Below are 15,634 nucleotides of genomic sequence, written 5' to 3' on the forward strand. Positions count from 1 at the left end.
TACATATATATATATATATCACCACCTGACCAACCTAGCCAAAGTTAAGGTGTTTTAACTAAGGCTTAAGAGTTAAGAAGTCGCCGTTGTCGGCGACTCAACAACTAAATTAAGAGCTCTTCCTAACCATTTTCTACAGGATAGGATGAGTGGTACTTCTTGCCCCCAAGATTGTGTCTGCAGACACGTATTGGCCCTAGCGAGCAGCAGATCTCATATGCCATCTTCACATCTCGCAGGGAGTGTGAAGTGAACACAGAGTTGCTTTGCTAAAACATGGTACTCAGGATGTTGCTGAGTGCCATGCTCTGTTGAAATGCTTCCAAGGCCACGCCCTCACCTCGTGAGCATTCAGATAAAAAGATTTCAAATCTTTGTGCGCAAACATGAAGGAGCATTTTTGAAAGAACTCCTTAACACTAAAGCCAGGGTGTTCTTCGATATGGGCAAGTCTGGTCTTTTTCGGAAACACTGCAGATTGCCCGAATGACTTCGACTTTCTTGAGTTTTATGTAGATAAAACTTGAGAGACCCGACAGGGCACAGGACTCTCTCTGGCTGGATCCTGCCCACACTAACTTGTGCCATCCTTGCTTCCAAGCTCCTGGCCCAAGGACAAAACGGGTTTCCATTCTTAGGCCACAACGGAAGGCTTAGAGAGCACACCGCCTTGTGTTCTCTAAAGCCAAAACTTGTGACGATGGCTTAAAATTTCACTAACCCTCTTTGTCGTATCTAGGGTGGTTAGAAGAAGGCCTTCCTGATCACATGCAAGAAGTTAACAGGTAGGAGAGGTCGAATGCTTTGACATCAAGAACTTCAGACTACGTCTAAGTTCCCATATTGAAAGCTTCGATCTGGACATGGCACAGTCAGTCCGTCTGTACTAAGTCAGGTGACCGACCAGTTTGACCAGTCACCAGACGAATCAAGGACAGCAAGGCTGTACCCTGAAGACCATAAGGCACTATTCTTCGCTGAAGGATGAGTGTCTGGACTGCCTGGGCGATTCAATCTAAGCAAACCTTGGGGTGTATCAACGCAACCCAACGTCGTCAGCGAATCAACTCCTGACTCGAGCTTCTGCTGCCAGAGAAAGGAGCAGGAGCAAAAAGGCGATTCAGTCCCGAAGGAAGAATGCCTGACAGTCCAACTTGGTCTCATGTTACACGATCATCGAGGGTGTATAAACGCAACCGACTTCGTCAACAGAAACTCAGGGCTACTATATGTCGCCTGATCTCGCCCGAGTGTCTGACTCCCGAGAAAACAGGTGAGACAAAAAAAGTAGATGGTGAGCGAGTTTCGAAGGATTCCACAGAACTCAAAGATCGTGAAATGGGCTTTGTTGTTTTGACAGACGCAAATCTCTGAGCCCAAAGGGCGTCAACAACATAATTTGCATATTCTTTAATAGTTGTGACTGCCAGCTTATCCCATTCTTCAGACGGAAATGGAAGACGGTAATCTTATTCCTGTCAACATCTCGATAGTCTGAACGTAGTCAGACTCAGAGCGGAGAGGTTATAGGTACCTTCGAGTTAGAGTAGACCGACTCTCTCGGAAAGGTCCTGGAAAGTGAACTAGGAAGTATGTGACCTCTGTGAATCCAGGATCCTGAAGGCCAACATGGGGCGATCAGCGTCATTGTCGCTCCCTGTGACGTCATAAATCCTCTTATTACATTTCCTAAGCGATTGAAAAAGGGAAAAGAGACTAAACATCCATCCCCGTTCAATATCATAGGATGGCGTTTAATGGTACGATCCCGGATCGAGAATAAGGGAGCAGAGAAGAAGAAGCCTCTTCGTCCTCACATATCGAAGAGAAGAATGAAAGGGCGTCCCTAAAGTCTACACAACTCTCAACTCACTTCTAAGAAAGATTCCACTCGGAAGTGAATAGTTGCTGCCGTCGATCGAGACGATTCGTACGGACTTTTGCAATCCTGTAACGACCTGTATAGGATCGTTACATTCTACGCTGTTGTTATATAGGCTCTTTCTCGTAAACTCGAACAAGGACCGAGAGAAGATACTTCTTAAGATATGAGAGAGCTGTGGAATATCAGAGTTGATCTGGACCACTGGTTCCCAAAAACTCGTTTCGAGGACTGGAGGGACTACCGAATCGCTTTTACTTCTTTCAGATTAAGATCCAGGACATCTGAAACCCTATCCAGATGTCCGGCACTTCTTTCTGTGGTCTGAATTGCAGTCTATTCGGGAAACAAACTCTTCAGGAAGGAAATGGTCCCCAGCAAGCTCATCCATTCCCTCCCGAGTATGCTTACTTCCCTAATAAGGCTGCGCTTTGTCTAAGCAGGAGAGCAAATAAAAGTGCAATGTTGCGGTAGACTCGTAGTTCCATACCGTGCGGTAACGAGCACCGAAAGGATTAACCCCTTCGCCACTGGCCTGCTGCATTGCTGCTAATGCGTTGCATACCGCATGAGACCCCCTTTCGACCGCGAGTATCAATCATTACTTGCTCCACTAAATTTTATGTTATTCATATTTTTTCCTTCATATTCTTATGTGAAAACATTGTGTGTATGGATATCAATGAATATTTTTTTTTTTACCCCATTGTCAAAAAATTACAAATATATAGTAAGAATATAGGAAAAAAAATAGAATATTTAGTAGAAAAAGTAATTGCAGAAGTAGGAAACTGTGTATAAGTAGTAGAAATAGCAGTAAAGTAATAGAAATAAAGTAGCAGAAAAAGTAGTAAGTAGTAGTAAATAGTAGTAGTGGTAATAGCAGTACTAGTTTTTCTTACTGAACAGTTATTCCTAGTTTCATACAGAAACAGCATATACATCAATGATGTTTAGGCAGCTGGTAATAATAATAATAAACAGTAATAATAGTAATAATATAATGATAATAAAAGCAACAGCATCTCATGACCAATACGTATATACATATGGGGCAGTTTATTCACCCCCATTATCATCAGCAAGCTATAAAAAACACATCTCATCACAAGTAACAGGCCTCCATAGAAGTCCTTTCACCTACGCTTTCCTGTTGAATGAAAGTGACTACTCTGCCCGAGCATTCATCCATTCACACAATTTGTCAATTACATCACAAACAAAAAAAAAGGAAAAAAAAATGCATCACGTAAGCAGATGAAACTGTGTGTAAGCAGGAATCCCATTGCCACCCTCCGTGAATCAGGGGGGGTGGGTCTGGGCGCAAGTCACAAGATGGATCAGTTATGAACTGCCAGCCTTCATCGACAAGAGGTTCAATGTCTTCCAAACACTCGTTGTCACTGTCAACCTCTAAAAATTATCACTGTAATCATCATCTGATAGATTTGGCAGGTACTCAGACCCTGACTGAAACACTTATCATCTGACATGATACTGAAAAAAAAAAAAAAAAAAAAAAAAAAAACATAAAATAACTGCAATCAAAAGGGAAAAAGATTTGGAATTCAAATCTACATGGTTTACGGACAAAATCGTAATCATCCTTCTCAGATAATAGCCTGAGGCGCACTGGTATATGTGGCCAGGACCCCTCCTAATATCCAATATGAAAATGACGTCACGACGTCCATCGGACGCTCATTGGTTAGAATGAATTGTGGGTGGAGCTTCAGCACCTCTCTCGTACACAATACTGTGTCTGGAAACCATCCAAGCTAAAGAAAAACGCTTTGCTTTTTCGAGGAGGGATGAAAGACGTACACGCGTACGTCCCTGTCTTTTTATTACTGTACCGTAAAAGACGTACATGTGTACGTCCCAGTGCTGAAGGGGTTAACCCCTTCTTTACCGGGTGGGTGAGCAGAATGTAAAACATTGTGTTCGCTGCCGAACTGAATCTCTCGGTAGTGACTCGAGTTTGGAGGGGTGCCCATCGTAAAAATATTTGCCAAAAATACACTAATCAAGACAGGCTAATAAAATTATCAGGTATTATTAGCACTATAATAACGCATATTCTCTGTTAGTTTTATCATCCTACAGGGAAAATAAATGATTTTATGAAAAAAAAAATGTGAAACTCAAGTGTCCCTTGTACAAGGGACACTGGTGGTCGATGAGAAAACTACGGTCTTGATAGAAATTCGGTCTTACAGAATGTTGGTATATTGCACCTGGAACATGCACATAAAGTATTATCAAAATAGAACAGTAAATAAGCACGTAATAACAAAAAAAGAGCAAAAACTAAAGCGAAAGCCCCGCCAATAAATATGGAAATCGCAAATTTTATAGTATACCTTTCAAAAATTGGTTGATGTCATTTTCTACGTTTTCTAAGATTAGTTTCATCACAGAAAACAACTTTAGGGGCATTAGGGGTATCTAAACTAATTTTTTCAAGTTTCTTGTCCTCAGAAAAAATCGCTTTTTTGCTTTTTCTCTGGTTTGGTTTTTTATATATCAAGTTACTATAAGGCTTTATTTCTACCTTCATTTATCTGGTGTTTCATATCTTTTATTTGTAAAATGTAATAAGTGAATAAAATAAAATAAATACAGTAAATGATGATACAACTGGTTTTTTACTTGGGTAGAAGTTATTAACATGTTTACGCTTGTCTGGTTTTGAGATTTTTTTTGTTGAGACGCAGTTCATCTGTCACCTACACACGACTATAAGCAGTAATAATACTATTTTTTGGGGTTCATCATACGTCCTGGCATCGTGTCATACTAATGTTATTTTGCTCCAAACTCTCAAACCGAAATTACAGAATGATTGGAAGTCCCTATCTGAAAAGAGGAGTTTGGTGGTACTATGCGTACCACCTTTATGCACCCGGTGCGGTATAGTAGACTTCATGGTGGTACCCACGTACCTCCAAACAAACTTTCGGTAATGAAGAGGTTAAGAGATAACTCTGTTGAACATAGTAAGGCAAAACGAATGCAACATTTATTCATTCACGTAAGAAATCCCCTCAATCTTAGGCTAAAGTCCGTGATTGTAGGACAGAGATACAGTTAGTCAGTCAATCCTGCAGGAGAGACGTAACCGTCAGCACAGAGATACGGTTAGTCAGTCAATCCCGCAGGAGAGAGAGACGTAACCTACAGCGCATGACAGCGCACGATCTGTTACTGGCTCGGTTGGACTGGAGGACAGACACAGCGTGACAGCAGCAGCCAGCAGCTTACGAACGTCGTCTCTTAACTTTATGTCTGGGTTGCCAGCTACCCTATTCTACGAAGAAATAGGTCCGTTATTTTTTGAGCAGAAAGACTCTCAAGCTGGTATATTTAAGCGAAACAGAAAACGCTAAATATATAGATGCGTTTGTGTCGTCAGAACACTACCATACAACGGTAAAAGATAAATCGGAAACTCCTGGAAGGCTGCAGGGAGTAACGAATAAATGTCCTTAAAATAATAGACAATAGACCTCTCGGTTTGCCATCCGAAGAGGTAACTACAGCAAGCGTATGATGACTTGAACCAACCAGAAGTAAAATAACGCAAGGCAAAATATGATTATATCACAATAAAGTTTGTTCATACCTACCTGGCAGACATATATATAGCTGAATTTGGAAATACAGCTACATACATATCTGACAGGCAAGTTTCATGAACAAAACTTACGAATCGAAGCAGTCAGCTCAAGCTTCTTATGTATGGACATAAGCGTTCATTGACGTAGTCTACAAGTCTATTTCTTGTACGAGGTCCTGCGAATGACGAATGAGAGCTGTTCCGAATCTTGTCAATAAGAGCTTATTCGCTTACGCAATATCAAGTTAATGAGATGTTTGTCAATGAGAACTAACCCATTTACGGGACAAAGAGATTTTTGTCAATGAGGGGATACCCACTACTTGACAAAACGAAAGTATATCGTCAATGGGGGGAAAAGTCACTGAATTGACAAAACGTAATCCAGGAAGTCGAGCATTTAATTTTTCCGATTCCGTCTCAAACGAGGAAGGGGCAAGAATCCTGTTAAGAGACTGGGCTTACGGCAGGTTAGAACGACGATGTTCAATTCGGCAGCGTAGTCCCGACTAGAAACTAACAAAATCTATCATCTGAAAAACCCTTTCAGATGGGCTAAAAAGCTTGCAAAATTATCCTGGGAAGAGGAAGAAACTCTCCAACCAGCTTCCTCTCCCGTATCACAACTAATGCCTGCTAAAGCTTAAAATTTATTAGGCAGTATGGCAAAAGGAAGTCCTGTCTTGCGCTTTCCTGAAGAGCGTCCTTTTGATGAGTGCCTTTGCAAGAATCCTACTGAACGTTGCCGAGAGTCCTGACGTGCAGGACATCGAGCCTTACATAACCCGTAACTGCCTTATCGCAAAAGTCTTGACTGCGGTAGTGGCACTTAAACTTTATTGGCAGAATGGCAAAGGTTGCGGTAGAGCAAACGAGATCTTCCTTGAGCTTTCCTTAACTCCATCCACCTATGCGAAAAGCAATATTAATTGACAGAGACCTCTTGAATTCACGAAACCCGATGTCCTTGCTGGGTTTCGAAGAAGAAGTTGTCTGTTCACTTTAAGCTTCCTCCGAAGCACTGCCTACTTCACATTCTTTGCAGGTGAGGTAGAAGGTATCACCGAAGGTAGAGGTAAAAATTCTTTAGGACCCCAAATCTGAAAACAAGACTTGAAGAGTTCAACAGAAACGTTCAGCCAGGCGACACACTTGGCGTGCGCTGATGCACGCTCGGCGTCCACTGGCGCACGCTCGGCGTCCACTGGCGCGCGCTCGGCGTCCACTGGATGCGCGCTCGGTCGTCCACTGGCGCGCGGGCTCGGCGTCCACTGGCGCGCGCGCTCGGCGTCCACTGGCGCGCCTTCGCGCTCGGCGTCCACTGGCGCGTGCTTGGCCTGCACCCGCGCGCGCCTGGAGTCCATCCGAACGTCCCGGGCGTCCGCTCTCAAAAAAGCTTCCTGCTACTATGACTTCTTTTACGTATTTCTCGGTGGAAAGACGGACACGAGTTCAGGCGACGTTCGCCTTCTTACTTCTCACTGAAACGCATAACGAGAGAGAGAGAGAGAGGACGTGAAGCGTCTCTTCTATAAAGCTTCTATTTAGAGGGCGCGAGTCCTTCCGAAAGCTCCAACCCCTGCATGGGGGAGGACGCTTCGGAGGACGAGAAGCAATCTTTCAGGATTCGTGCACGCGCACGCACTTTTGGCAGTCTGGGGATTTTCATCAGAAACTGCCGAAGGCACGCCAGATCGGTGGGGTTTCCTTGTAACCCTCCTTAGGCTTTCGACATGCTCCCTCCCCGGGTCCTGGGAGTCAAGCAGAGGTCCCGGCCTAGAGGCGAAACGAGGCCGATCTGACGCACCCTCCACTACACAAGGGGTATCACTGCACTTCTGCACTTCACTTTTACTCTCTAAAGCAAGACCGTTTCGATTCTAAGTTACGAATCGAAAGAGTATCAGAGAAAGGGCAATTCCTCTACAGACACTGCTTAGGGCCCCGAAGGCAACACTGCAGGGTTAGGAGTAACAATTACAGAAGTAGCACTTCACAGCAATGAAGGAGAGCAAGCACCTCTCGTAGACATATTCATAGCCCGTAGGCCATACTACAGGGTTAGGCAAATAAAGTCTACAGGAAGGTTAGCAGGTTCACTACCCTGACTTTTGTTACTGATTAATTGCGTACATACGAATCATACGTCTTCCTTATGGAATTAGACATGTTTACTGATTAATTGCGTACATACGAATCATACGTCTTCCTTACGGAATAGACAAAGTCTCACACTCCTTACATGACAAATCTCGACAAAGAAGCAAGACCCATACCCCTCGTACATACCAAGTGCGGATCTACGAAGCTTTCGGTAGCACACCTATCTTTGCAGACAACCCCGTCTGAAACTAGCCTAACTAGATTCAGATATTTTATGCAAAAATGAATCAAATTCAAATCAATTTAAGATAGCGTATGCCTAGCCACAAATCCCACAAATCCAAGTAAATAAATCAAAAGACAATTAGGATACTTAGCGGCAATGAAGTTTCCAAAATCCTAAGACGGAGGTACTGAAAACAGGTGTTTTCAGCACCGGCGACAGAAAAATTATGAATAGAAAATGGGAATGGTTCCTGATACCCGCCTCCCAGCGGCGGGAATGGGTACTAACCACCTGGCGGACCACTGCGTGTGTCGGAAGTTTTTAAAATTCTGTCGGACTTCAGAAAATACAGCTATATATATATCTGACAGGTAAGTTTCATGAACAAATTAAATGATTTAGGCATGCAATCATAAAGGGAGAGGAACAGTCAGTCAAAGTAGTAGGCGACAGAATTTGAAGGGCAAGAGGAAGGTCCAGAAAATCAATTAGCACAGATGCACAGACAGCAGCCAGTGAGAAGCCCCAAAATATCAGGCCGAGGGCACAGTTTAAGACCATGATCATATGGGAATTCTGGCAGGATATGCCCATGATAGAAGGGAGTGGAGATACCTCATTGCAAGAGTAACCAAATAAAATGAAATCCAAACATGGCAAAGCTTGAAATGCACATTACACGCAAGTAGAGTCACTTCATGGCGTATACTACTGTATCTTGAATTCCAGTCTGTGTGGTCAGTCATATCTTCAAAGGGTGTAGGTTGGACACATTAGTATAAGTAGTAATAAGCACTATTTGGTCACTAAAACCAATTGATCATAACATGCCTTATTCTGTACTGAACTCATCCCTGTCACATCATAACTATAAAAACATAATACCCACCAAGTCCTGCTGATGTCCTACTGCTGCTAAAATCTGTATCTATTCTTTTTATTTCTACAGATAACATCCTCGAATCTCAAGGGATAAAATTTGTATAGCCAAACTCTGACATCATTACCACTCAAAGGGTTGAAAGATAAAACAGCTTAAATATTCTTTCTTGTACGCACTATGTAACTATATTAATTAAAAAAAAAATATTTATGCCATGGCTGATGAAAACTAAGCAACACCACCGTTATCTTTCACAAAAAGATGTTCAGACAGCAAGTCTAGCGAACCTCTGCAACAAGACGCATAACATTCTCCTGCAAAAATATTGCAAAATATATTAACAGTAATACAGAACAATCTAGATTAATAGAGCCATTCAAATTGAAAAATCATAACTGTATATTTAAAGATAATACATCATCTAAATGCATCATCTACATACATACTTTTCTTCTGCAACCATACCAAAAACCCTCTTTTCCTCAATGGCTCAAACACTTTTTGCCTGAACTTGAAAGTTACAGATCATTCTGGTAACTGTTCCCACAATTTAAAATTCACCTTGTTCTAATTTCTAACTCTCATTCATGAACAAAATCTTTAGGTGGACCCTGTGAGAGCATGGAAACAACTCAGAGAAATCCTTGATGTAATTTATAACAACGACCATTTTAATAGTTTCTCATCAAAATTCAATTATATTAAAAATAGACTGAAAACTCCAAGAATGAAATGCTCTGAATATGTGATGAAGAAAGGGAGTACAGCACTAGAAAAGTACTAAATATGGAAGCAGCAAGTGAAAAAATTGTACAATGGCTTAAAAAATCTCTGATGATATTTTCTGCTTGTCATCTGCTCACCCAATGAACTTATTTCGTGATGACTCCAAATTTTTTTTTACCATACTGTAGCATGGCATTTACGTAATATTAGCTTTTGTTTTCCCTTTCTTTTATGTGAGGCCTAATGAAGCCAGTTCACAATCATATTGTCACTGAGCATTATGTATGCATAACTTTGCTTTTAAATTATTCATATACATATATCGTTTGTTAAATGACAATGAAATTTCTAGCTATTGCAAGACAGACTCAAAAGGATTTGTTCTTGAATGCAAAGTGAAAGTTAATGAAGTGGGACCGCTTGGTGGAAAGAGACCATATACCATTTAGTGCGCTGTGCACAGCACACTTTAACTTGTACCTTCCTGTATATAGACATTATTCCATGATTTAATGATAACATCCTGATATCAAGAACATAACATGTAGGATGCTCATGTTCCCTTCAGTGACGATTTTTACTATTATAAGAATAGTTTAACCACACCACTGAGCTGACTAAGCTATTCTTATAATAATAATAACCTTCACTGAAGGGAACATGAGCATCCTACATGTTATGTTCTTGATATCAGGATGTTATCATTAAATCATGGAATAATGGCTATATACAGGAAGGTACAGTGAAGAAACACCTACACACTGTGTACTTTATATCAAGGTATAGAGTGGTACAGACCTGGTTTATACAGTAAAATCTAGCCATGGCCAAAGAATCAATGGAAACAATTCAAGTAGCAGTCCTGAATCCTGAAGTCTTCTACCCTTTGTTGCAGCAGCAGAACTCTGACCCAAAGCAAAATGACACGACTGCAAGATCTGAAGCAGATCAATAAGTATGAAGTCCATGGGGTGGTACGTGGTTCAAATTCAGTAAAACCAAAAATTTGATCAGCCGATCTTATAACACACCCCAAACAATGATTCAAAGTAACACTGCAGTTCTCAATTCTAAATACCATACATACATGTATGACAATAAATAACTCTAAAGCTTTCAATTTTGAAACAATAAAAACCACTTGTTCCAAAAAAGCTGGTACTGTTCAAAAGGCTTTCAATACTGTTTCTACAAACATGGGGGTGTTAATGCCACAAATTTCAGATCTGTTCTTCCATTCTTTGAATAGCATCCTGTCTGGATACTGGCAATATCCAGGATCTCTGAGTCAAACTATAATAAATAGTGGTTTCCTACTTTCCAGCAATGCAAATTGGGGTATTCAGCTAGACCAACTTCCACGAGCCATAATTAAAAAGGAACTTCCACTGATCCCTCAATACATGTGACACTTCCAAATCCTAGGGGTATACTGCCTGCCAAACATCTTGCATGGTACTCTGTAAACAGGACTAAAGGTTCTTTCCAGTATCTGCCCTGCACACCTTTTAATTTTTCACTCATTGCATAATGATTTTAAACTTCCCGAACTTTATATTCCTTTAACCAGATGCACCAGGCTAAAAAAATCTTCACCCATAGGAATGACAATTCCAATTTTCATAAATAAATCTTTTGGACGAGCCCTGCAAGTCTATAAAATAGCTTCATTTATAATTAAAGCAAGTTGCTTTTTTCCATAAAATCAACTACTAACCTGATGAACTTTCACTCCCTCACTAGTGAACAATAAAATAGTAATCTTCGCACAGTACAGGCTCCAATACTCACAAGTTTACAAAAGGATGTAATGCTGCTTCAAATTAGTATACAGTCACTATGCCTTAACTGTTCTTGTTTATTTCTCCAATGCTATTTGTTTAAATGTTTTTCAACTAATTATTTTAATCTGTATTCTGTCATATTTCTCTTTAATTCCCTTCATTTTCCACATATGGACACTTCTCAGTAAAGCCCATTGGGACCACAAACCATTTGCCATTTCAATGTACTTTACACAAGCTGTGCACTATCTATTGATCATATCATTGCTGTGCCTAAACCTTTTTTGCCTGACACTTGACAATAACAGTCTGCAACCAGCTTCCAAAGACTTTTTCAAAGACAGAGTCGAAAGACTGGAAATGCATAATTTTAAAATGGCATACAACCCAAGATTTTAAAGAGTTCCAGAACTGTCTCTTAAATCATTGCAAACCAATCTCGACCTTCCTCAGACCAAAAACAAGGAACTTCTCTCTCATGCAAAATAAGCCAAGCTGTGTCTCTTTTTCAAGAAATGTAGACCCTAAGATTTCTGCTTGTCAAAGAATTTCACTGTACATCTTGCTGAGGGGGAAGAGCAGAATGAACCAAGAACATGTTACCAACGAGGAAAACAGGACACTTTTGTTGAAGCTCTTAGAGAGTGGAAGACAGCAATCGCAAATAGAAACAATAAAATCACATTTAAGAGTACTTGAGAAGAGAAATCACTGCATATAAAAAGATCCAAAAACTAAAAATAAAATACACAAACGCAAGCTAAATGTGGTCAGCAAATCAATTGCAAAATCTTTGCAATTCCTAATTCTAACAAAATTATGAACGTACCTACTGGAAAACATTGAAATATTAGAAACTAAAACGCAAAGGGCTGAGGCACGTGAGAACACACTGGCAGAAGGAATAATCACCCACAGTCATTACTCTTGCATGCTTTTTATATCAGCAACACGTTATTATTATCCCTCATTACTCTGCATGCTTTTACATCAGCACACTGTATTATTATCCCTCATTACTCGCATCTTTTACATCAGCACTGTATTATTATCCCTTATCTTTGCACTTCCTAGAGGTTGGTTTGTTGTATAGATAAACTCTAAAATGTCGATTAAAAATGATATTGTTAAAACTACAATAAAGTTTTTGTACATCATTACCTGGCAGATATATACTCAGCTATAGTCTCCGACGTTCCCGACAGAATTTCAAATCTCGCGGCACACGCGACAGGTAGGTCAGGTGGTCTACCTTACCCGCCGCTGGGTGGCGGATGTACGAACCACTCCCGTAAGCTTGTCAGATTTTTCTCTTCCACCTGTCTCCTGAGGGGAGCTGGGTGGGCCATTAATCTGATATATCTGCCAGGTAAGTATGTACAAAAACTTTATTGTAGTTTAACAATATCATTTTTGTACATGAACTTCCTGACAAGATATATCTCAGCTGATTGGCACCCTTGGTGGAGGGTAAGAGACAGCTCAATAATACAGGTAAGACAGGAAACAACTAATGTTGTAGGATATAAAAAACCTTGGTTCTCACCTTTTCAGGATGAAGACTTCATAGATACTATCTCTGAGTCTGCATTGCCTGGAGAGCTACAGCTAGGACGTGACCTGATGACTGAAAGACTCTCGGATCTACCATGGGATATGTGATCCCCTATTGTGTAGTTAATCCAAGTCGGATGCGTTAGAGGGACCTTGTCCGCTTACCTAACAGATCCTTACCACTACCTCTGCAAGGAGCCAAACCCACCAGACCACCTAACCAAATACAAAGGGTTAATATTACGACAAAAGAGGTGCCTCCTGCAACCTCTTTCAGACAACCAAAAACAACAATATAAAAAAATATAGGGTAACATATAAAAAATTTACACAGGATAAGTTTCAGCTCCCTGCCCCAGCACCGAATCCGCCGATACGAAAGGACCCAAGGCGAAGCATTTATCATATGTGATTTTATTTTTACATCACGTAGGTAGTGGTTTGCGAAAACCGATTGGCATCTCCAAAAAGGTCGCCTCCATCAAGTTCCGCACAGACATATTTTTTCTGAATGCAAGCGAGTTGTCGATGGCTCTCACCTCGTGAGCTTTCACTTTCAGTAGTCTAAAATGATCTTCCTACAGGCAACATGTGCCTCTGTAATAAGGCTTCTCAGAAAAAGGAAAGAGCATTCTTCGACATGGGCCGAGTGGGGTCCTTTACGGAGCACCAAAGCACATCTTGATTAGCCTTAAGTTGTTCCTTCCTCTTAGGAAATACTTCATAATTCTCATAGGGCAAGAGTTCTTTCAGGCTCTTCCCTACTAGAAAAGATAAACTACGAACTTCATAGCTCCTGGGCCCAAGGGCGTGATGGGTTTTCATTCTTTGCCAGGAAACTTGGAAGAAATGAACACACCATAGAATCTTCCTTAAACCCTACATTGCCCTCAATAGCTTGGAGCTCACTCACTCTCTTAGCTGTAGCTAGGGCCAAAAGGAAGATAGCCTTCTTCGTCAAATCCTTGAAAGAGGCTAAGCCAGGAGGTTCGAATCTAGACGATCCAAGGAATTGTAGGACTACGTCTAGATTCCAGTTCGGTACTACATGAGGACGCTTAATGGTGGCTTTCAAATGATCTAATAAGATCATGCAGGTCCTTATCATCGGATATATTTAAGCCTCTATGCCGAAATACCGCCGCCAACATACTGCGGTATCCCTTAATAGTTGACACAACCAGATGACATTCTTCTTTTGAGGAAAATAAGGAAATCCGCAATTTGGGTCACGAGGTACTGGAAGAGGAAATGTTCTTCCTCTTGCACCAACGTCTGAAGACATCCCACTTTGACTGGTATACACGCAAGGTGGAAGGTCTCCTCGCTCTTGCGATTGCTTTAGCAGCTGTTGCTGAAAAGCCTTTCACTCTGACCAAACTTTGGACAGTCTGAAACCAGTCAGACTGAGAGCGAGGAGATTTTTGTGGTACCTGTCGAAGTGGGGTTGTCTGAGTAGATCGCTCCTTAGCGGGAGCGATCTTGGAAGGTCCACCAACCATTCCAGTACCTCTGTGAACCATTCTTGGGCTGGCTGGCCAAAGGGAGCGATTAAGGTCATTCTCGTTGAATCGGACTCTACGAACTTCTTGATGGTTAGCCCAGGATCTTGAAGGGGGGGAAACAAACGTAGACGTCGAGTCCGTTCCAGTCTAGAAGAAGAGCATCTATTGCTACTGCCTCTGGATCTGATATCGGAGAGCAGTAAGGATCCAGCCTCTTGTTCTTTGACGTGGCAAAGAGGTCTATGTAGCCTGGCCTCCCATAACTTCCACAGGCTCTGGCATACATCCAGATGAAGGGTCCACTTCTGTGGGAAGGACCTGATCTTTCCTGCTGAGGAGATCTGCTCTTACATTCCTTTCTCCTGCACGAACCTGGTGAGAAGCTTGATTCCTCTTTCTTCTGCCCACAGAAGAAGGTCTCTTGCTGTCTCGTACAGGGAGAAGGAATGCGTCCCCCCCTGTTTCCTGATGTATGCCAGAGCTGTAGTGTGTCTGCGTTGACCTGCACTACCGATCTTCTGACTTTGGGCTCGAAAGCCTTCAGAGCCAACCACACAGCCATCAACTCCTTTCTGTTGATGTGCCAGGCTACCTGGTCCCCCCCCCAGGTACCTGACACTTCGCTGGTTCCCAGAGTTGCACCCACCCCATGTCCGACGCGTCGGAGAACACCACCAGGTTGGGGTCTGTGATTGAAGAGACAGTCCCTTCGCAAAGAGGTTGGGATCTGTCCACCATAAGAGAGTTTTCTTGATGTCCTGGGATAACGACAGGGAGAACGTCAAATCCTGAGAACGACGACTCCAATTCCGATGAAGAAAGAATTGGAGTGGTCTCAGGTGCAACCTTCCTAGGGAAACGAATTGCTCTCAGAGAGGAGAGCGTCCCCAGCAGACTCATCCACTCCCTCACTGTGCATACTTCTTTCCCTAAGAAGGTTGTTGACTCTCTCGAATCCTCGGGCTATCCTTTCCTGCGAGGGAAAAGCCCGAAAACTCAGAGAGTTCATCTGTATCCGAGATACACACACTCTTGCTCGGGAATTAGTGATGACTTCTTGAAATTGACGAGAAAGTTCCCAAAGCCTTCGTCAATTCTAAAGTTACTTGTAAGTCCTTCAAACAACGATCTTCTGAATTGGCCCTTATTAGCCATCGTCGAGGTACATGGATATCCATCACCCTTTTCAAATGAAGCCATTGAGCCACATTCCTCAAAATCCCGTGAACACTTGAGGGGCGTCGAGAGGCCGAAACACAGAGCCCTGAACTGAAAAATTTTTCCCCCCGCCCCCCCATCATGAATCTGAGAAACTTCCTAGAGGGAAGGATGGATCGGTACGTGGAAGTAAG

The 15,634-nt window shown here is 42.0% G+C and overlaps 1 protein-coding gene and 1 pseudogene across 1 annotated transcript in view; one reads left to right on the forward strand and one right to left on the reverse strand.

Moving 5' to 3' along the window:
* The window catches only part of LOC135202252 (exportin-5-like), a 38,734-nt gene extending 29,739 nt beyond the window's left edge, over window positions 1-8,995 (reverse strand). The window contains exon 1 of the mRNA XM_064231532.1: window positions 8,958-8,995. The gene's annotated coding sequence lies outside the window, so the exon portion shown is untranslated. The remainder of the gene's footprint in view (window positions 1-8,957) is intronic.
* The window catches only part of LOC135201966 (exportin-5-like), a 112,904-nt pseudogene that overhangs the window by 89,529 nt on the left and 7,741 nt on the right, over window positions 1-15,634 (forward strand).

This window comes from Macrobrachium nipponense, chromosome 30 (genome assembly GCF_015104395.2).
Source record: "Macrobrachium nipponense isolate FS-2020 chromosome 30, ASM1510439v2, whole genome shotgun sequence".
Lineage (NCBI taxonomy): Eukaryota > Metazoa > Arthropoda > Malacostraca > Decapoda > Palaemonidae > Macrobrachium > Macrobrachium nipponense.